Here is a 23,728-nt window from a genome sequence, read left to right as displayed (position 1 = left end):
GTGTTGGCATTTGCTCTTCTTGCACAATAAAGCATTAATTTATAGAGGTTAAAATTGAATAGTATTTCGTTTTTGCCAAAAAGTGACATTGGCCCTTTTAGACCCAAGCCACAGATATATATATATTCTTTAATTAAAAATAAAGGAACTTATAATAAACGAAGATACTTGGTAGGGGCTCCTTAAAATACCACATACAGTGACTCGAAAATATATTCGTACAGTTACTATTTTTTTTTAAAGAATTAACGCCTGCTTACGTTTAACGAATGAATTAAGGTGATATGTATCATATATATGAACCCTACGCATTTGCGTCCACCATTTTTGTACCATTAGTTCACCTGTTGCGTCACCTATTCAGTGTAGTTTGCTGCTTTCACGTCTTATTCGCGTCAAAAAGTATTCGTACATCGTAGATTTGTTCGTCATAAAGATACCTGCCAAGCACTGTTAGTGTGATTACCCATCGCCGTTCACCACAAACATTTAGTAAATATTAATATGGGCACAAAGGATAAAAAAAAAACCACGGAGGATGAAAGAAAAATCTTCTCAGGGTTCGCAAGTAGACTAAACCGATATATCAAATATCTTATGTCCTCAATGAAATAGTTCATATTAAATAGTTTCAGCATTACGAAGACAATTAAAAACGAACGTAGGTGTAGTCTCCCAGAACTATGAAATAGATACAAGAACGTAATAGTGCATACTTTAGAAATTAGTCCAAAGATAAGTGACCCTCAAATTGCAAATGAGTTGCAGAAATGATTAGTAAATATATAATTGGCTACAGTGATGACTGCGTTGAAAACAACATGCTAGGATTGCCGTATCTCAAAAAATAAACTTGGGGAATTAACAGTATTTGCAGGAAGGGCCTAGAATTCTCTCTGAACGGCGTAAATAAGCCCTTTGATATTTGAAACAAAGTTACTTTCATTGTCAAGAGTTAAGTACAATTTGTTTGAGTCAAATGAAAGAAAAACTATGCAAGGACTGAAGAAAATAGAGATTGATCCCAAAAATCGTACTCCCATAGTGAAACATTTTGAATGATGTATGCTTGTTTGGCAGTCAATAAGTGCTGAATTTGTGTTTTGTAGAAGGAATGATGAACCAAAGAAACTACATCAGTATTTTAAATAGCAATGTTAGGCAAAGAACTGCTAAAATCTGTCCCAATTATTACTTCGTATTTTTGCACGATAAGGATCCAAAATATACCCCACATAATAATAGGATGTGGGTCTAATAGTGTGTCCAGTCAAGTTCGCACACATACGTAGTAACCACACATCAATTTCAAAGAGTATTTATGGGAAGTTTCTGACCAAGAAATAAGCTACAGGGTTATTTCTAGCACAGTAGGTCACTTAAATTCTTTATTGAAAGAACTTGACAATATTTCACCTAAAAATACAGCGAACTTAGTCGTTCCCATTTACAGAAGTCTTCATGCAATTATAGCTGCGAATAGGAATCCTACGAAGTAGTAATCAGTTGAAAAGTGATGTTACTATCTCTATTATTTTGTTGAATATGTCACCCGTACGAATACTTTTTTCACGTATAATTTTAGAATTATTTTGTTTTTAGTTTTTGATACAGAGTAAAAATAGCTTCTACTTTAAAATCAGCTATATACACTAATACGCGCAATTTTGTCACCCTATTTACATCCTTGATATGAATAGTACCATTTAAATTATGCGAAATCTGGGATTGTACGAATACTTTTTCGAGTCACTGAACATCAAATATCTATACTAGTTCGGTCATAGTGTACAAATGGCTAGTGCGCGTACTCCTATGTGAGTGGTCCCAGGTTCAATCCTTACTCCAAGTGAGATGACTCTTTATGTCTACGCTACATGGCATGAGAATTTGATGAAATCTACGATTTTGACCTACAAGCTAGTGAAAACAATGAAAACAACAAGAAGCTTAAATTTAGAAAGAGAAACTAAAAATGACAATAATGTTAATCTGGATGGAAGCTTTAGAAATTAAATTGGATTTAAGCAGTTGTTCGTTCTACTGTAGATCTGAAAATATTAACAAATAACAAGTGTATCATATTGAAAATCAAATACTTTCGAAGATTAACTATGCCAAAATATGAATGCCAAAGCACGTTTCCTCTACTTAAAAATATATATAAGAAAAAGCATTACCACATATTTTAGATGACAAATAAACATTTTGCCCTTTCATTATTCAGTAATAACTTATATGGTGACCTTCACCGATCATGAAGTGATTAATAGGCGGCCATTAGTGCCGATACAATGCAAGTAGACGGTAAGTCATCCCCAAATCGATACTGTCATATTTTCTGTAAAAAAATGTGTAGGTAGAAAGAACAATCCACCTGAAGAATATTTTTTATTGTAATATTCTTTTATAATAATAACAATTCGATGAGTTTGTAACTTCAATAAGAGAGCTCGTCCACACCTTTTAAAATTTTTAGTTAATCAGAGAATGAACTTAACTTTTAAATTCTGACAAAAATACAGAGCTACGATTGATTATTTTAACGGGTAAAAAATTGAGTCACGAGTTTAATGGACTTTTTTCTTAGTTACAGTATAATCCCTGCAACTTTCAACAAAATCCGTCTAAGAGTGCATTATAAATTAATCTATTAACTATTTTATGTTTTATCCGGTATGAATGAATGGGATACTTATTCAGATTATTACAAAATGAGTGTCACTAAGAAAGCATCACCTTATTAAACCTCCGAGTAGAAAAAGGACGTCACATTCTGTTATTTCACAATACATTTAATATTGAATATTTAATTTTCGTAACCTTCTTCATCTTACCCTTGTATACTCTTCTAGATATATGTTGAAGTCCTTCAAGATTTTCTTCCTATTTTGATATATATGTATTTGTCCTGTCCTTTTCTCTCTCTTCTATTGAATATGAATATTTTACTTTTCTTTCATCATTTCGTTCTCTGACATTTATTTTTCTAAGCTCCTTCTTTTCCAGACAGAGCATAATCATAGAACATAAAGTCAAAAAATTGAACAATAAATCTGTTTTCGTTCTGCTTACTGATAAACCTATTTTCACTTAAATCCGCTATTACCTTTAGTGTTATTTCTAGTTTAGTCTTTCCAGTTGTAAAGTTGATGTTTTAATAAATACCACATAACTAAATCGTCCTTATAGACTGTTGAGTGTACTACATTCAGTACTTAAATAACATATACATGTAACGTGTATATGTTAAACACGATGGAACCCGATCCGTTGAGAAAGCCGAGCAGTGTAAGACAGGCCAATCAGTGCTGATTTCAAAAAAATTTTACCCAGGGGAAAATTCAATATACAGAAGCAAAAGTATTTATGTGATAATATAAGTAATCCAACTTGTGATTCATTGGATATATGTTCCGGTTAAGGGGAATTTTATTGTTTTGGGAGGAAAATTGTGCTCCCAGCCATCCCGTGAAATCACAACTTAGGCTAATTATCACGAGACTTGTCCAGTGTGTTTTCAGATCCCGTTCAGGCTTATGGATTATTGTTTCACCTTTTATTTTCTTAGAAACATTCGATTGTCCATGGTCTCTCAAATATTCTCATTTCATTATCTTTTCCATTATCATTCACTTGCCTTAATCATATGTCTCGCTTATCATAAATGGCATAATCGTGGAACGTTATATTCTTACATGTAAAAATTGCATATCATTATCAAGATGTCGAATCAAGGACCGTTGATGCAAAACAATAGCAATTTAGCCTTTATAAGGAAATAACATTTTCCTTACAGACGACTGCAACAGCAGACTGGCAGCTAAATTCCCGGGCGCGTTGAGTACTTTGTGCGATATAGAGTAATACTGACAGTATCCATTAATTTTAATTGAAAAGTGTGTTTTCCGTGTAGGTTTCAATTATTTATATGTTTCTTCACAATATTAGCACAGAAACATTACACATGACATTGAAAATTAAAACACAAAATATATTAATAAGTATTTGATAGAATATTATATTTTGAATGGAGTTACGTTTTATAAAACAGAAAAATATTTTCACTGAATATTCTGCTTAGAAGATGTTATAATATGATAAAGACACAGTTGATTTAATATACAGTACTTCTTTTTTTTACTCGAAGACATCTAACCTATTCCACATACCTCTCAGATTGTGACTTACGTTCTCTTGAATGTCCGGTATTTATGCACAATCAAAATCATTTGCATTGCATTCAACGCAAACAATAATTCTTAATCAGTGACTTTGCAGGTGAGAGAGCAGATACTACATTTCATTGTTATAGATCTCAGGTCGCTGGCAGCGTGCAAAATCTATAGATGACAAAATCTCATATTCAGTATCAGACATTTCTTAATCTGAATTACTATCATATTGATTTATTTATATGTTTTCATCACTTAGGTCACTATCTATATCAATTTCAAGTTCTATGTCATCATCTCACATTACCTTAAGAACCTGTCACACATCAGTGGCCTGTAAATTTCTTCCGCCATCGTAAAAACGCATTTACCTAAGACCGAAAACAATAACAGGAGCGGGCACGAAGCGCATTTTGTACGATACAAGCCACTTCCCTTCAATAACATCTAATAAACAAAAATAGACGCGTGAGATAATAAAAATAACTATTAGAATATGTAACTGAAGAATCCCGTGAGGAATAGAAAGAAACCATGTTTCATTCAAACTGGTGAAAGAGCTGCATGTTTTTTTAAGAATAATATTTTCCGCACTTTTTGCGCGCCTGGACGAGGGTTCATGTCTCACGATTATGCCTCTTTGGTCTGTCTAAGAGAGACAGACGATTAAAATCAAATGAATGATGATGCAAGAGTTGGTGGAATGGGAAAGGAGAGGAAATAAAAGTACCCCGAGAAAACCCACGGACACGGTGTTGTTCACCACAAACCTATTTGACCGACGATCAAAACCATGGACGCATGCACCAGAAGTAAGCGCTCTACGACTCAAATACAGTGCACTCCTTGATAAACTAGTCTTTTCGACAATGGTCTGGGCAGCATGTGTAAAGCTTAAGCCTCTGACACAATGTTAAGTACCTTCTAAGGCTAGCGTGATTGTCTTAAAAGACCTCTAGCTAACAATTAAATTTGCACCGAGCCTTGTTAAGAGTGTAGCGTGTACAAACTCGAGGAAGGCCTCTAGCACAGGCGTAATTGCCTTCAAAGCTTTTTTTTTATCGTTTTCCTTGGCTAAAAGGAAATTCCTGCAGAAAGATAAATCAGTGTTCTGAGTTGAATCTAAGACTATAAAAGTACATAGAGATAATGTAGTTTTTATGAGAATAACAACTTCATGATGGAATCAGGAAGGGAATTTCTAATTAAATAATTAACTATGACCACTCTTGTTGAAGATATAGATTCTAGACCAGATTGCTGGAATCTGTGATGTATACACTATATTCTGATCACGTTTCTGGTATCTGAAATGAAATGAAAGGGAAATCTTTGTTTTACGTCCCGCGGTTATGCTGGCTAGGCTAATGGAGACGGTGATGATGAGAAATGAATGAAATCGTGAAATGAAAAAAGTGGTAGGAAATGGGAGAACCCCGAGAAAAGTCACGTACACATTGTTTGTACACCACAAGGGTCAATTGTCGCAAGTAGGGATCGAATCAAGAACCTCATGCACCAAAGGTGGACCACTTTGCTATTGCGACCCCCTTCTCGTGTTCTGGTTAATGGTTTGGCCAAGACAGAGCTGCAAGCATGGCTTTCTTTTTAATATTTTCATGTTTTTGTCTGATGTTTAAATATACATCAAGGCATTTTGAGGAGACAAAATCAATCATGTGTAGCAACATCTCATACAATCGCCTTTACAAAATGCGAGAGTATCTCGTGCAATGGTTTCTCCTTTTTTAGCATCTAAGGAAAAATCGAAAAGTAGAAGAACTGTTATCCTACACTGAGAAAAAAAAATGTAGGTGGCATACTTAAAAACGTAGGTTACATTCGTAATTCCTGTAGTTTCTGGACTTAACGTACAACCGTATATAACATCCTGCAGCAAACGTATAGCTGAAAAAGTATGTATTATACGTACTGTCTGCACAAGTGCAATGACGTCATTCGTGTGACGTTATCTGCAGTAACAAGTATATACGGAGGTAATATCTAGCTTTGTGACGTCAGGGTCGTATGTAGCATGTGGGTTAATAATGACGACATACACTGACTATCAGGACGGAGCATGATTTCAAGAAGTATGCAATATACGTTCTGTACGTATGTTTCTTGCGTTCAACCCCGAGACAGCATCTATATTGTACTTGTGCCCCATACGTACGACTAGATACAGTATACGTATTGTACGTATGTATTATACAGATTTTCCTCATGTCGCACACAGCTTGTCCAGATACAGCATACAGAATATCCGTATGCACCATACAGAGTGCATATATGTAGCTTACAGACTGTCTGCATGCAGCATATAGATTATACGTATGTCGCGTACAGGTTGGCCATATGTAATGTATAGATTGGATGTATATAGCTAATAGGTTGTCCATATGAAATATACAGATTTTACCTGTATCGAATACGTATTGCCTTCTTGTAATGTATGGATCGGACATATGCAGGATCTAGAGTGTACGTATAGTGCACCATTATTAAAGTGCTGCAACATACTGCAAAGTGCATGATACATTCTTACTGTAATGTTGTCAAATATTGTTTTACTCTGTATGAAAACAAAAATAGCTTAAAATATGGTTGATCTCCTTTGTGCCAATAATAATAAAATTAACAATACTACACTTTTCAAATCTTAGTTTGGAGCAGTGAAACTGTCCAAAGAAATGTATTTACCTGCAGGGTGTCCTATAAGTTTGGGCTTCCTGCTAATTCGTTGGAAAGCTACTGCAAAGTCAAGTGTTGAAAAGTGACACAAGCGTTAATTTTAAAATTATGGGCACAAAGCAGGGGCGGATCCAGGACGGACTTCTGGGGGGGGGCGGTCGGCGGTAATACTGCTACTTTTAAGAGCTCCAAACTTGTTATGGATGGGTTTATTTATATATAAAATAAGAAAGTTTCCTCTTGTGGGGGGGGGCGATCGCCCCCCTCTGGATCCGCCCCTGGCACAAAGGAGGTTAACCATATATTAAACTATTTTCGTTTCCATACAGAGTAAATCAATATGTGATATATTACTGTAAGAATTTATCATATGGTTTGCAGTTAGTTAGTTGCAGCACCTCAATAATAATGCAAAATGCACAGCCTTATACAATCCTATATTCAAACTCAAACAAGATTTACGTACAATCATTTATTAAGCTGTTATCATCCATTGCTTGTACGATATAAAGATTATTTTACCTCATTCTTTTCCTTAATAGTATCTTCTACTAAAGTGCAGTTGTTACCACAAGAGGCCTGAATAGAATTTTCCAGAAATAACTTCTCTGTACATTTTAATTAACAGGTTTTTTTTTTTTTTTTTTTAAATGTCGCAATAATTAAAAGTGTGGTGTCAGCCGGAAACGCATTCGCTTACAATATTATTCCTACTCAGTACTCGCCATTAAAAATGAAACACCAAGAAGGAGACTGGGTAGATGCGCCAAAGTTCCCAGGCCGATACCTAATAGTAAGTGCAGAATACTCTTAAACGTTCGCTGTATTCGCTGTGTGACAACGTGGTGACAGCGGAGGCGTTGTGCAGCCATCGACTAAACATATTTATTCTTCCCTGCTATAGACATTCTGCAAATTTGGACTTTCCTGGATGCATCCTTCTTAGTGCAACATTTTAAGGAAAGAGCAATTTAACAGTCTCATACATTGCTTAAAGAAAGAGCAATGATTCTCAGAATTACTCGGAAGATATATATACACAATAATTTAAAACGGTTATTTCAAACTTTGCAATTCAAAGCACGAAAAGAACTATAGATAAAGGAACACTGATTTTAGCCAAATAGTAATTAGTAAACTCAATCACACTCAGTACCATTAGTTGCTTGGTGTTATCCGTAAGTCAGAGATCACGGTATCTCATTTCGTATAGATTTTTGCATTTGTTTAACGCTAGAAATGTATTTTATCGCTAATTGAACCCAGTACCATATATATACCGACAGGACGTACCTTAGTCACAAGGTGACATGAGTGAAACACTAAACTATTCGATTGACACCTGCGGCCTTGTCAACACTAGAGAAAGTTACAAAGTGATTAAGTAAATACGGAACATAGTTCATACAAAGTATAGCGATGTATGAAGTCTCCGTTTCATACGACTTGGATAAAGGATACATCTGAAATAGCAACAAAGAAATATATAATGATTTCTCTGGATAATTTGGATTAGTCCAGAATTCGAACACACACACGCTGGTAAGTCCAACATTTTTTTTTTTTTTTTAACTTCTTTCTTCGGATTCCCAATAAAGTTGACTACTGAAAAGCTGAGTTATAGATTCTGTATTAAAACAACACCTTCGCTAGACATGTTCAGTATACACATTGTCTTACATACAGAACAATACATTAGTTATTAATGCATGTCTGAAATAATAGTGCTTCGTATAGAATTTTACTTCATCCAATCGCAATAGCACAAAGATAAAAAATATTGCTAGGGATAATGTTCTTATTAGAGAGAAAAAGAATTAAAATGACTTAACATTAACAATCATTTTCTTTAAACAGAGATAATATTTTATTATAATTTATGGAAGAAAGAAATAATTTGTAGTACAGAATCTTTATTAGGGTTATATATTCGTACAAAATAATGTAAGTACAACTGAGTCTGTCTTCAGAAAGGGCGTACTTTTAGCCACAACCTACACTGCTTCTTTTGACTGTCTTTCAAGCAGAATCCTGGTTTGATGCACGAAATACCTGCAACAAAAATCAGAAAATATTTAAAATGTTATATTCAGTGTGCTTAATTTGGTTGTACTTAACAATACAAAGTATCTTAACATTTTTGAGATTAAATGGAGAAAATCTGTTAGGTCAGGTATGGACTTTTGGGTTGCACGTAGAAAAACTATGAAGTGTTTATTGATGCTGAACAACAACTCAAAATGTATTACCATTCAAAAGTAAGTGGGTACCTCAATGGTGTTCGGGCTACCATGGGGTACCTAATGTCTGTATTTTTTAGATATATGAAAATATACGTCTCTAAAATGTAAGGAACTGACATCTGTTTACCGAAAACCTCAACTCGGTAAGCCTTATGGATATCGAGATATGGGAAAATAAAGAGCGACACTACAGAACTGTGGAGTTTGCGTACTAGATGGTGCAGTTTCGGAAACGTAATTACGAGGGCTTACAACAACCTCAAAAGTAGTTTCAATTAAATACACTACACACACGCCCTGATGGGGGTTTTCGGGTACCATGATATTCCCAGAACTCTCATTTCTAAATATTCTAAAATATGTCTTAATAACGTTTTAAAGAACGTTAGAGGTGTGTGTTTACCGAAACCGCAAGTCGGTACGCCTAACAGTTACCGAAATATGGTGAAATAAAAAGCGACACCATAGGTACGTGGAGCTTGCATATTAGACAGTACAATTTAGAAAATTAATTAAAATATGACTATCAAGATATTGTCAAATAAAGGGAGGATCCATATAGTTATGGGGTTTTCGTGTTAGGTGGTAAAATTTCCGAAACCGGTCATGTAAAGTTAATAAGCATCAGTAGCAATTTCATCTTAAAATAATTAGGTATTTCCATGGAGTTTAAGAACATCATGGGGTCTACCAAGATTAAATTTTAAAAGTTTTGTAAAATATATTTTGACATTTGTAAAGAGTATTAGAAATATGTATTTACCTAAAAGTTCCAGCTAGTACATCTAGCAGCTAGAGAGACACCATACAATAAAAGCGTATTAGATCTTGAAATTTCAGAAAACAATTATTGATTCTAACAAAAGTTAAATAAGATGGTACTTATATGGGTTAAGTGAGAACCTCAGACTCGTCAGTACAATTTCGATCGAAAGATTAATTCAGCTCTAAATTTTCTTTGGACAATTCCAAGCGTTCATCGGGCTCTGAAATAAAGTGAACATTTTTTGTCAATATCTAATATAGCAAGCGAGATATAAGGAATTATGTATTTTATGACGTCGTAAAAATAGAGACCCACATGGATTTGTACTTTTGAGTATTTGCTGTAAGAAGAAGAAATTTCAGAAAACAACCGTATATACCTTAATAGACAATTAAATGGGCGGGGGCACAGTGGCTTAGTGGTAGAGTGCTTACCTCTGGTGTATTGGGTTCTTGGTTCGATCCACGGCCAAGTCAGTTTGTAGTGGACATCGTATTCGTGGGTTTTCTCGGGGTACTCTCCTCCCACCTTTGCATTCCATCAATTCTGTCAACAACATTCACTTGCTTTAATCATAATCTCCCTGAGACTAAAATGCATAATCGTGGGTCGCTACAATGAAATATTTCCTTTTATTTAATTTTAAAATTAAATAGGGAGTTAAGTATGATCGTATTTCTATGGGTTAAGTGAATACTCCAATAGTTTCTGCAAAAAAAAAAAAAGATTAGTTAAATACCCTACCACTAAGCTACTGTGTCCCCGCCCACTGAATTGTCTATTAAGGTATATACAGTAGTTTTCTGAATTTTTTTCTTTTAGGAAAGACCCAAAAGTACAAATCCATAAAGATCTCTATTTTCACGTCATAAAATATATAATTCCTTATATCTTATTTACTATCTTAGATATTGACAGCGAATTTTCATTCTTTTGCACAGCTCGATGAACCCTTGGAATTGCCTGAAGAAAACCTAGGACTGAACTAATCTTTCGATCGAAATTGTACTGAGGTACTGATTTAACCCATAGAAGTACCATCTTATTTAATTTTGTTGCGACCAATAATTGTTTCCGAAATTTCAAGCTTTTATTTCACAGTGTTTCTCCAGATGTTAGATGTACTAGCTGGAAGTTTTGGGTAAATACATATTTCAAATACTGTTTACAAATGTCAGATTATATTTTCAAAAGCTTTTAAAATTTAATTTTGGTAGACTCCATGATGTTCTAACACCCCATGAAGATATCTAATTACTTTAAGATGAAATTGCTACTGGTGTTTATTAACTTTCCATGACCGATTTCGGAAATTTTAGCATCTAACACGAAAACCCCTTAACTGTGTTGGTCCTCCCTTTATTTGACAACATCTTGATAGCCGTTAGTCATATTTTAATTCAATTTCCGAATTGTAGCGTCAAGTATGCAAGCCCCACATACCTATAGTTTATTTTCCCATACCTCGGTATCCATAAGGCTTACCGAGTTGCAGTTTTCAGTAAAAAAAAAAAAAATCAGTTCTTTACATTTTAGAGACATGTATTTCCATATATCTAAAACGCAGAAATTAAGTACCGCATTGGAACTCCATTGGAGTACTCACTTACTTTTGCATAGCAGGGTAAAAACGCCAGTGGTTCTCACTTTAAGGTTGAAAACATACTATTTTGTCTCTTCTCTGAGCATCGTGAATCTGTCGGAGCTGTACCATAGTTGGAAAGACTCACTGATCCTTCCTATAATGACCATGTAGTTAGAATTAAAAAAGGAGTAGCCGTTGGAGGAAAAACAATATTTTAAAATCCTTGCACCAGTAGTCGTCACCTTAAAATCAAAATGTTCCAGTAGTAGTCAGGATTTTCTACCAGTGTTCGTCACTCAAATAACTTGACATAATTTATTCAAAAACGCACTGTGTATCAGTTTAGGGTTAAGAATACAATATAAAGTAGTAAGCTTAATAACTTTGCATCACTTTTAGCACTCAAGAAATAAAATAAAAACGTTTTTACATACTTTTTAAAGCAATTTCAGAGAGAAAAATGTTAACTGAATTCAAGTTAACTGTATATCACTTCCACGTTAAGAGTACAATATTAAATACTATGTTTAATAACTATACGTCACTTTAAACTCTCAAGAATGAAAATAAACGTTTGTACATACATTTTAAAAACAATCTGAGAAACAAAATAAGTTAACTGAATTCAAAATTTAATTATACATCACCTTAAGCTTGAGAATACACTATAAAATACAGAGATTAATAAAAAATGAAATCTTTAAGTTTAACGTCCCACGATTATGCCGGTTAGGCTACAGGAGACGGAGATAATGAGAAATGAGTGAAATGGTGGAATGAAGAAAGTGGGAGGAAACGGGAGAACCCCGAGAAAACCCACGAGCACGGTGTTTGTCCACTACAAAGTCCACACGGCGCGAGTTGGGATCGAACCAGGGACCCCAAACACCGGAGGTTAACACTCTACCACTGAGCCACCGCGCCCCCCTGAGATTAATAATAATGCATTACTGAAGAATGAAAACAAAAATGTTTTAGCTACCTATATTGTATTTACATGTTACCGGTATTTCTCATTAACTTTTTTTTTTTTTTGATACCTCATGATCAAGTGTAGGGATGCGCAAGAGAAAAGATTTGAGATTGTCTCCTCTCGAAAAGGTGCCGCGAAAGTTATGTCTCGTCTCGAAAACTGGATCCGTTTCTATTGGAAGAGCTCTATCTCGTCTCGAATTTCGTAACAAAAATTCTGTCTCGTCTTGTCTCGTGCGCATCCCTAATCAGGTCCATAGCCAAAAACTTCATTTCGGAGGGGGTTCGATAGGGCTTTGGGATATCCGAATTTAGATATAGATAATCGATATTGACAAACTATCGAAACTTGTTCGAAATATCGAAAAATACAGCAATATCGAAATATAAACAATATCAAAAATCGAAAATATAGAAATATGAAAGAGATCAAAAATATGGATATATCGATCAAAAATGGATATATGATCTTGGAATACGATTTGGTGGAATAATGAGGGAGAAAAATAATCATTGATTAAATATTAAATTGAAAAGAAATAAGAGCCTGACGCTCAAATACTTATCTATCCGGCACCCATCTTGATCCCCATAAAATATCATGAAGTGCTTGATTGATTCTAAACCCAATAATAGTAATAGTAATTTAACAACAAACACAGAATATATAATTTACGCACCTTGAAATGTAGAAATTAATGATTGTAATCCCCAGCTTTCCAATAGACGTTTGATTTCTCCAAATGAAGATTCGGATATCTTGTTTCTTCTCAAGCAATAATGGGTTACAATAATCAGTTGCAGTCCAAAGCCAAGTCACTAAGTTAAGCATGAAAATAAAGAATTCATTAGTTAGATGCATACAAAATCCTACGCATATAAATCCGAATCTACTTGTATTAAATTGTAAATTTAAACAAACTAAATTATACTACTTTGGAAAGCGTCTCCAAATATAATGTTTTCATTCTAAAGTGAAGGAATTTTTAAAATCGGATGACCCGTTTGCGCTGTACACTCGCTATGCGTCCAATGTGAAATGAAAATGCAACATTGCCATTTACCTGGACCCACAACGTAAGTGAGTGAAGTTACTGTCTTTTACGCTAACATGTCGATGGCCAGCCCCCGTTTCAAACAGTAACTTCATTCACTTATGTTGTGGGTCCAGGTAAATGACAACGTTGCATTTTCATTTAAAATTGGGTGCATAAAGAGTATACAGCACAAACATCTCGTCCGATTTTTTTTAAAAAGTGTTCACTTTAGATTGAAAACGTCATATTTCGAGATGTTTTTCCTCTTACATTTTGTTGTAACTCTGACAATAACAGAGTTATCCTATGTCAGGGAACGTTTGAGACATCCTGTATACATCATAAGAAGTTCCTTTCTAAATTCTACACGGATGTGGTTTCATTGAATGTGAGGTGGGTGATACACATTAGGCCTTTTGGGAGTACGTCACACGGACGACCGTAATTTTGTGTTCAAAATTTTTATGAATTGATGGGATATGTGATACATATGGCCACGGACTAGAATTTTCTCAGTATGTCAAATATGCAATCAGATTTCATGCAGCTTAATTTGGTGAAAAGCTATTGCCAATTGAACGTTACATTTACCTCTTTCTTGCAGATGTTGAACCATGCCGTTAGCACGTGAGGAATGGATCGAAATAATCAAACTGTGGGGCGGGAGGAGTATATGTGCAGTGGTTGCCGATTGCAGTCATCCACAATGTGACTCTGTGTCACATGTTTCAGTGTCACAGTAATTAACTAAATTTGAGAAGACGGGGACATTCGTGAACATACATCGTAGCGGTTCAAACTCGCGGAACCTTTTTCCTTCCCCATTTTGAACCGGTACATGAAAATGCCATTTTCTCCATGTTTGCCTGCGCCGATTTTGAAAATTCCTTCACTAATCGATTTCTCTCGTCGAGTACTACAAGAATCAGTTAAAATCTCGCGGGCCCTTTTTTCTTCCCCATTTTGAACTGATACATGAAAATGCCATTTTCTTCATGCTTGCCTGCGCCGATTTTGACAATTCCTTCACTAGTCGATTTCTCTCGTCGAGTATTACAAGAATCAGTTAAAATCTTGCGGCCCTTTTTTCTTCCCCACTTTGAACCGGAAAATGAAAATGAGATTTTCTCTATGTTTGCCTGCGCCGATTTTGAAAATTCCTTCACTAATCGATTTCTCTCGACGAGTACTACAAGAATCAGTTAAAATCTCGCGGAACCTTTTTCCTTCCCCATTTTGAACGGGTACATGAAAATGCCATTTTCTCCATGTTTGCCTGCGCCGATTTTGAAAATTCCTTCACTAATCGATTTCTCTCGTCGAGTATTACAAGAATCAGTTAAAATCTTGCGGCCCTTTTTTCTTCCCCACTTTTAACCGGAAAATGAAAATGAGATTTTCTCTATGTTTGCCTGCGCCGATTTTGAAAATTCCTTCACTAATCGATTTCTCTCGACGAGTACTACAAGAATCAATTAAAATCTCGCGGTCGTCTTTTCTTCCCCATTTTGAACCGGTACATGAAAATGCGATTTTCTGCATGTTTACCTGCGCCGATTTTGAAAATTCTTTCAGTAATTTATTTCTGTTGTCGAGTACTATAAGAATCAGTTAAAATCTCGCGGGCCCTTTTTTCTTCCCCAAGCCAATATTTTTGTATATTTTGAATGTATTCAAGTATGGAACAAAAGTATTATATAATTCCCTTAGTAGGTTTCTCAACTTCATATTTTTCAACTTAAATTTTATTTATTTTAATTATTTATTTTCTTGTGACTCAATATTTAATTGCAATCGTTCATTGGGGAGAAGGGTGGCCATTCTCAAATATATAAATATAGTATTCTTAAAATTTATGTGTTCTCGTACTATTAGTTTCTTCCACTAGACCTGGAAATTGAAAAATTAATACCTGGAAAACCTGGAAAATTCAGGGAAATTGAGTTCCATATTTATATATGAACACTGCTATTTACAATTTTTTTTTCGAATAGGGAGAACTGTACAAAAGGGTGTTTTGGGAATGGTATAACAATAGGTTTCTGGGAGTGTTGTTCGAAATGAAATCTTTAAGTTTTACGTCCCACTATTATGCTGGCTAGGCTAAAGATAACGGGGTGTTGTTCGCAGTGTTGAATTCAGACATTTACACCCGGGGGGGGGGAATGTCAACTGCTCGGGGGAGGGTTATTTTTCTGTATTTTTTTCAAGAAAGCAGCATATTTAACAATTCCATTCACATACACATCTTACCTAATATTGAGACTAATTGCTGATAAATATTCAATGAGATTATAATTTTAAGAAAACAATCGTTTGATTTCATCTAAAACATTAAATAAAGACTGGCAAAAATAGTTTAGACTAAACTTTAACTGCTATTTACAGTAACTATTTTTATTATTTCCTATATTCAGTAATTACTGTTTGTTACTAATGTAAAAATTTTTAAAAAGATTTAAATTAACTGAAATATTTTTTCTCCTAAAACAAACATACTTAGGAATATCTTAATAAAAAGTTATCATTCTTTCTCACACTTCTGATTCTAAATCAAACATATTAGCCTTGGTTTCTTCACTGCATATACATCAATAGTTTAGTTGACGAAATCTTCAGTAGGATTAGTGCCGTGTCGTGGAAAATCAGCGCTTGGCGCGAGAGTATACGACGGCATCCCCGTATATATGAGTGAGGTCGACAGACCAGCCGCCAAAGGTGGGAAAATTTTAAAAAGTAAACCCTGCTTTTCCTTGATTTTGAGCACTTTTCATTACTTTTTTCCTTTCATTTTATATATGTCCACATGTATTTCATTCCTCTGTTTTTCTTTCCTTCTTTTTTCTTTTTCCCTCCCGAATTTTTCACCCCTTACTTCGGCGCCCGGGGCCGTCGCCCCGCTTGCCCCTCCCCCATGGAACGGCACTGAGCAGGATCTTGGCCACCTTCAATAGCAATCTTTCACTTATATACTATTATCATATTGATAAATTCTATATAAGTCTCTAATCAAGGAGGGATAACTGTTCCTCCCTGATCCCTCTAAATGACGCCCACTGAATCTCACCCTTTAACTGAATTATTTTTAATTAAAGAAAGATGTGTTTACTTTAACAATCGTAAAACACATTTACGTCTGTTACTTCCGATGCGAGAAATGGAATTTAGGCGCCCTATTTCAAATAATGTAGGAACTGTATATTTTCAAGAACTGAAGTCTGCTGACATGAGAGATTATATGGAATGATCGAAAGATCTTCCCTATCTTTCCTTTCGTATCTCAACCTGTGCTAGTGCTACCTACTAATATATAATATAGGGCGAGAGTATAGTACCTACTAAAATACAAACCTTTCTTCAACAGTTAACAATTTCATGTTCTGCCAAACTCAGTCATAGCGTTAAGAAATACAAGTTTTATTCACTATTTGGTATTCTATCTTAGATGTTACATGTTAACATTTATATAGAATGGGTCTGCGTCATTTATATGTATATTGAGAGATCGGATTTCGTCTGCATGTACACGGACAGAAAAGCAAATAATTGGGTGAAGTAATTTCTACATTTTGTGACTGAAATTTTGGGAGTTTCTCCGGGGGGGATGAATTTTCTTCGGGGGGGAGATTCCCCCCGGGCTACCCCCTGAATTCAACCCTGGTTGTTCGGTGGGGGTCAATGTTGCCAATTTTGGGTAAAGTCGCTAAATAAGGGGAATTCGACCTCAACGATAGCGTAGGTTGACCATAAAATTTTCAGTTAAAAACGGGACAGGTTCTTGCAACCCTAGACTTTTAGATCTACCTTTGTTCTTATCAGTGCCTTGATATCAGATTTCCTCCTCTCTCTCTTTGTTACAGAACGGGTACTTATGAAAAAGGAAAGACACGTTGAAATTTGTTCAACACACAACCAACTGCTAAAACCTCTGCTGCCTTTCGAGCAGTACTGCGAACTATAGAGTATGTTTAATATAGGGAATTTCAGTTCAATTTTTGCCTCTTTGTTATTATTAATTATTAATACTTTTAAAAGGAGTAAAGATACTGGGTTTGTTATTTACTTCTTTCATTTACATAGAACGGGACGAATACTACTTTTTCCATCTACTGACGGGACGGCCGGGACACGCCACTAAAACGGGACTGTCCCGGTCAAAACGGGACGTATGGTCGCCCTACGATAGCGACAAAAAATATTTTTTTCCGATTGGAGACTTTTTTGGGTGATTTTTAAATGACGATTTACCTACTTACACATTTAGCGACTTTCTGCTCCAAACAAAATGTTCATCTGTAGAGAAGCATTATTAGTTCAAAACAGTTTTTACGTTCTTTTTTTCTGTTTGTTTGTTTTAATCAGCGCAACTGATGAAGAGTTTGGAAATACAGCATACTCACTGCCCCACAATCCTGCATTGTTATGTTACCCTTGCCCTCTAACGAAGAACAACTACAAACTTGATGTCCTTTAGTTCGCAGAGTTTCCGTTGAGAAACACACGTAATACATCATTACCGATAGCAACAAGATTAGCTATAGATTGCGTGAATAAAGGCGAAGAAGATGTTTGTTATATTTGTCCTTTGGGGTCTTTTAATTATTCTGCACTTTTTCTTTTACAAAAAAATGATCCCTGAATTAAAGGATTGGTTGCGCCCTATTTACAAAGATGTGAGTAGAACCAGCGGCGCAAATCTGTCTTCAACATTGGGAGGGGGGGGGGGTAAGACCGTTACCATACTTTTTTTTTGACGATGTCCAAAATACTTATGAAGTTGAAAAACAATGTTGTGGAGGATCAGAGTTGTTTTCAGCGTTGGGAGGCTGCAGATTTGAGGCTTATTCTGGGGGACATCTATTTTATCTCACGTTCCTTTGTAGCAATCGGACAAAAATAATCAAATTTCTCCAAAAAAACACATTTCAAATCGGATTATTGGGGAGAAGTCCCCCTCAGTTCCAAGATTGGAGGGGACATGTATCCGTCATCCCCCCCCCCACGGATTTGCGCCAGTGAGTAGAACATATTGTTTAGTTTACATCTACAACTTTAAAACAATGCTTATAGACAATGAATTTCTCTATTATTTTTTATAGCGACTTTTCACCCAAAATTGGAGTCGTCATATCCCGTTTCGCAAACTTATTGCCAACATTTTGGAAACTGGTTGCGAAGAGAGCTACAATGGATGAGTCGAGTTATTTCGTCGCTTCCGCTGTGAACCTAAGTACAAGATTCCAAAGAGATTAAGAAAAAATGAAATGAAACCTTTGAGTTTTACGTCCCACAGTTATGCCGGTTAGGCTAAAGGAGACGCTGATGATAAGCAATGAATGAAAGGTGGAATGAAGAAAGTGGAAGGAAACGGGAGAACCCCGAGGAAACCCACGCACAAGGTGTTTGTCCATCACAAAGTTCATTTGACGGGGGCTGGGATCGAACCCGGGACCCCAAGTACCGGAGGTGAACGCTCTACCACTGAGCCACCGCAGCTCTTAAGAGATTAAGAGTCACAAACATAGTCACTTTCAATTTTGTAATATATATAGGTCTATATATTGCATCACTGACTAATAACTAAAATCCTTGGATTGTATATATAAAAGTCGCCCCCTGCCCGTAAAAAGCTTCATTCGAACTCGGAATCGAACAATTGCATCTGTAAAACAGTGCTGATTTGATTTTAACGTTCCTTTCAGCAGCAAGGCTGTATGAGACGTGGACCTACAGATTAACGTGGAATCCGAACCACATAAGCTCCGGCCGGGAATCGAAAAAATGAAATGAAATCTTTGAGTTTTATGTCCTACGGTTATGATGGTTAGGCTAATGGAGACGGTGATGAGTAATGAATTAAATAGTGGAATGAAGAAAGTGGGAGGAAACGGGAGAACCCCGAGAAAACCCACGCACACGGTGTTTGTCCACCACAAGGTTCACTTGGCGGGGCTGGGATCGAACCCGGGACCCCAAGCACCAGAGGTGAACCTTCTACCACTGAGCCACCGCGGCCCCCGGCCGGGAATCGAACCCGGGTGTCCCACGCCAAAGGCGTGTTCACTAACCACTTAGCCACGAGGGAGCTCATCTATAAGGCAGTGTAAGCAAACAAAAAAACGCACACTGGATGTTTGCGCAACTGAGGATCAAAACATTCTCAATGGAGTATGAGAAATAGTTAACGCCAATCAAAGTGTGCTTTTGCTTATTTATTACTTCGTTAATACTTAATTCCTTCTAGAAATAGTGAAACTATACTATGAAGAAACACTAATAAACTAATAACAATTACGTTGTATTTCTTACCACACCACGACCATTTTTACCACCCATAGAATTTGAACCTAGTACTATACTGCATTAGTCACGCCGTAACGAAAGATGAACATCTGGCACTCGTAGCTGTTGAAGCTACCTGTATATCACGCGGCCTGCGTTGGTACTCCTCAACATAAATACCTCACAGCCCAAAGCCAGGAAACATCACAGACAGAAGACAGGGGCACAAGCAGTGCCTGACACTTCACGAACTCTAAACCCGCCAAGACTCAACTCAACATGACCTTCAATTACGTTCTAGAAACCAAACCAATGCTAAGGCACAAACTTACCAACTTCCTATATGAAAACACAAGAAAAAAATCTAACTTTTTTGGTTCCAAAGTGATGACATAACAATAATACTAAAAAGGTTTTAATTTTCAGTAACCCAAACATTAATTAACTAGGGAACATAACAAAGCAAAAATAAATAAAAATAAAAATAAATTAAATTAAAAAATAAAAATCTGACAAGTAAACTCTCCCTGACTACTTTTTTTTTTTTTAATTTCAGTGAGGCTGTAAAATATGTTAGTATCTTCGTAAAATATATATATTTCAATGTAAACAAGTTCTTTAAACAAAAGAAAGCTTTGTAGTAGAGCGCTTACCTCTGACGCGTTAGGTCCCTGGTTCGATTCCTGCTCCCGACAAATAGCCTTTTGGTGAACACTGTAGGTGTGGTTATTCTTAAGACTTTCCAGTTTCCTTACATTTTCTTAATTCCACCATTATCATGTATCTCATTGTCACCTTCTCTCTTACATTGATGTACAATCATGGGGCGTTAAACTAAAAGCAAAAAAAAAAAAAAAAAAAAAAATTTTGCAAATATCCTAGTAAAAATGAGTTTTCTAGACTACACAAGTGGCCCCGCGTAGGGTAGTCGCTAGCGCTCTCGCCTTCGGTGCGAACGGTTCCGGGTTCGATCCCGGGGGAGAACTCGGTCGAAAAAGTATCAAAAGATTTTAAGTCCAGCCATCCTGAATGAGGTTTCCTTGGGTTTTCCTCATTCACAGCAGGCAAATGCCGGAGTGGTACCTAACATATAGGTCCCAGGCCGTTTTCTTCCTTCCCCAATCCTTTCTTCCCTTCCTTTCCCCGGATAGTGTACTCGCCGAGGAAAGTCATCCCTCATATGGGGTAACAAGGCCATTGATGCCGAAAGCCCAGAAATCTAAATCCTAAATCTTCACTACACAAGGAAATTTCCGCGCTGAAAACGGTTTATTAGCAATTATGTTAAGCAGTCCTGTAGTAAATCTGCACCAAGTAATAAATCGTCACATATAAAATGGAATGAATAAACACATAACATTCATTTTGCTACCTTGAAACATAATATGTTTCAAAACATTAATATTCAAAGTTTTTTCAAAATTCAGATTCACCCATTCCATTCTCCTCAATCATTTACGAGTTACAATAGTAAGAATTGTAGTCATAAACTACATTACTTACTTAGTACTATATTAAAGCAAGTTACACTAAAAGAATATATAATTAATGAGAATATTTAACTAAAGTAATAGTTAACTATTGTACTTACCCAGGCTTCCCAGGTTTCCTTCCTCTCTTCTGTTCCGTTTGTAAACAACCTCGTTTCGCAAGCAAAAGACGGTAGTTCAATGACGTCAGCCATGGCGAAAGAAAGAGTGTCTATAGGCGGTCTGGATCTTACACACAGATGGACGTATATAACGTATAGCTGAAGTATTTAACATACGTATACGTATGTAAAATACAGAAGATTGTTAGATATCAGACATCCTGCAGAGACATGATGTAATATCTAAGCGGGTAAAAGGCAGTACCTATGTAGTATATGGATAAAGTACGCTCCGTACAGATTTCCTTAGTAAACATAACGAATCCTTGTATTTGTACAATATACCGCTGTCCGGATAATGGATTTTTCTCAGTGTAGGGGAGCTGGTACTGCGACTTAAGTACGACTCCGCAATTTGGATTGAATTGATTTTAGGTGTTATGAAATGGTGTATTAAGAATTTAAAGAAACTTTCAGCATCCATTTCATCGGTTCAGAAGTTGAACTTAGATTCTGGAGCGAGGGGTGAGATCTTCACTTATAGCTTCTGCGAACTATTTTGAATTGAATTAATTCAATTTTTCTCTATTTCCGCGAGATGATAGTTTCTCGTGACTATTAATATAGTTTCATCACACTATCTCTAGTCTTCTCTCTCGGCAAAAGCTGCTTATACTCCCGATAAAACTATATCGATGTTCACCTAAAAGTAATATACTCTCTACGTTAATTAACATTAGTGGAATAAATTTTTCTTTGATATAAAGCTTAGTTAAATAGTGACCTTCTAACTATGAGATCCATTATTTCATTTATGCAATAGCTAACTGAATTTGGTTTTACTAGAATCCAGTAGCGAATTCCTAAGTAATATTTTTAATGTTGAAAAGACGTATGTGGCTTGATGTATTTAAAGACATTACTTCTTTGAAAACAGGTTTTGTGAATCATGGTGCATAATCTAAGGTCTAGTTGACTGTATCTAGGTATTAAAATGTTCATTAACAAATAATGTGAAACGATTCGTTAAGCTTTTATTGGAAAACATGCTTTGTTAAGCTATCATTGAATAACAAAAAATATTAAGGTGAAACCGTCTAGGTACAGTATGTTTAATTGGGTGATCGCGGTTAGTCACTAACACATTACTCTAAGCTGGACCGTGGTAGCTCAGCGGTAGAGCGTTCGCTTCTGGTGCATGGGTTCCTTGGTTCGATCCCAGCTCTCGCCAGGTGAACTTTGTGGTGGACAAACACCATGTGCACGGGTTTTCTCGGTGTTCTCCCGTTTCTTCCCACTTTCTTCATTGCGTCAATTAATTGATTTCTCATCATCGCTGTCTCCTTTAGCCTCTCTGGCATAAGTGTGAGACGTAAACTGAAAGATTTCATTTAAGGCCTCAATTAGTTACGTAAGTCCTGCGTATCATGAGTCACTCTTATTTTGTGTCTCCATAGGAATCAAGACTGAGAACACACACACACCAAAGACATATACACTAAATTTGTTTTATCCTAGTTTTTATATAAACATTTTTTTTAAATAAAAAATACATCATGAACTTGAAAGTTATGATGATATGTCAGTGTCAATATGTCATGAACAACGTGTCAACGTATGTTTAACTTTTGTAAGTGAGTAACATGCGCCCTGTATTTGAGGGAGCTGTTCGCAAGTAAACTTGTTGCGTACTGTAATGAACTACTAACAACTATTGTGAAAGAACGTGTAAACCATCTGTTACATTTTTGTCCAACGAAGCATAGTTCCATTTTCGGGTTAGGTGATTGCGCAGAAAACGAGGCACTATTCTGATGAGAATCTACATATCCTGAACGAAACACCCTCTACAAGCAAAATATTGGTGTTTCGTGCACAGTTTCAAAGGCATGTACGTTCTTTAATCAATCGTGAATAGTGAAATTAATCATGAGTTTTACGACAAATGCCATAAGAGATTATACTCATACTTTTAACAAGATGGAGCCTCATGCCATACTTCAACGGATCCCTGGTGTTGGTGCTTGAACTCAGTGTTTCTTCCAGACATGCTTATTGGGGGGCACTGCCCCCCGGAGCTCTGAGAGTGCCCCCCGGAGGCGACCAAAATAATACTTCTATACTATAATAATAAATAGAATAGTACCAGCAGTGCCCCCCGGAATACTAAGTGTGCCCCCCTGGAACATTTCTTCTGAAAGAACTACTGCTTGATCTGTTTACAGAAGAGTGCATACAGGAATTATCACTCTCTAATTTTTATCATAATAATTCTTCATTCTATAAAACATCTTGACGGAAATAGTTTGCTTGCTGAACGATGAAAATAATGTTTCGTTCATCAGAATCATATTATTGCTCTCTAACAAAATATCAAAAGAAT

Source organism: Thermobia domestica, chromosome 16 (genome assembly GCF_964235325.1).
Source record: "Thermobia domestica chromosome 16, izTheDome1.hap1.1, whole genome shotgun sequence".
In the NCBI taxonomy this organism is placed as follows: Eukaryota; Metazoa; Arthropoda; class Insecta; order Zygentoma; family Lepismatidae; genus Thermobia; species Thermobia domestica.
The sequence above is the reverse complement of the archived record's forward strand: the minus strand, read 5'-3'. Positions refer to the sequence as shown.